Source organism: Gymnoscopelus microlampas (genome assembly GCF_963454915.1).
Source record: "Gymnoscopelus microlampas genome assembly, chromosome: 15".
Taxonomy (NCBI): Eukaryota; Metazoa; Chordata; class Actinopteri; order Myctophiformes; family Myctophidae; genus Gymnoscopelus; species Gymnoscopelus microlampas.
In genome coordinates this window covers 38,153,651-38,154,652 of record NC_139952.1, presented here as the reverse complement: position 1 = coordinate 38,154,652, position 1,002 = coordinate 38,153,651, and the positions used below count along the sequence as shown (strand labels likewise).

General features: G+C 38.5%; 1 long non-coding RNA gene across 1 annotated transcript; it reads right to left on the bottom strand.

Annotated features, from left to right (window-relative positions):
* Nucleotides 1-222: 222 nt before the first annotated feature.
* On the bottom strand, nucleotides 223-742 carry LOC311061071. Its single transcript, XR_014602352.1, has 3 exons — nucleotides 693-742; nucleotides 483-507; nucleotides 223-302 (listed from the first exon to the last, which is right to left on the bottom strand). It is a non-coding gene; the product is annotated as an uncharacterized lncRNA (long non-coding RNA).
* Nucleotides 743-1,002: the final 260 nt, after the last annotated feature.

Sequence of the window (1,002 nt, the reverse complement as noted above, 5' to 3'; positions counted from 1 at the left end):
GGCCGGCCATGTGAGTGATCTTCGCAGATAATTCAGAGTTCATCTCCCAGTACACTCAGGATTTAACATCGAGAAATCCTGAGAAATCTACAGACAGGAAAAGACAAAAAAAATGTGTAAGGCACAAACAATAATCGATTTAGTCTGTACTAAACTTATTCTGTGAGATGTAACTTCACCATGCCTTGAGTGTCCACTAGATGCGGCAACTCTTCGATTATGGCTTGGATTGAATTTGTCCCATCTGCAGTCTGCAGTGGTGGCCACATGTTTTGGCAAGGCTTGTCTGCAGTTATTTGATTCTGTGAAGAGCAGAAAAAGATTAACCCAAGCTAATGGTGATAGATGAACATCCAAGTTTACAAGAACGGTTTGTTGCAAAAAGCATAGTCACATCCACTCCTAAATGTACAGTAGTCACTGTACATTTGAGTTGGAAGGGCAACTTGTACCTTATTTCAATCCAAGACACCTTGCTTTACCTTTTTCATGTGACTCCTCCCTGGCCTGGGTTGAAACATGCATCATAAAGTAGAGAAAGTTATCAGAAAAGAACACACACAAACACACATGCACACATTAGGAAATAACCAGCAGCAACACTGAAATTCAGAGTTGCCAATAATGGTTCACATTACAGTAGGATTCACATTGGAATGTTTTGTAACAATGTATTAACTATACTTACTGACCCATGACAGTCCCTCAGGCATGGAAATGTATCCACTATCGATGACACCAGCTTTGCCTTTGTAGCTGAAGTTGGAATTTAAAACAATAGACATTTTATTGACATTTCCATTTGGATAGTTTGAAGTATTTGTTGATATGGGGTTACAGGGGCCAAACATATTTTATTGCTTTACCTTAGCTTTACAGCCCTCTCCTTTAGCTGTGCTAAATTATTCTAAATAGCCTGTATTGTACATACAACTGATATTGCATCAGTATATATAGATCTGCTATTTTTGGTGTCAACGTTATTCATGTGATAGAACATGA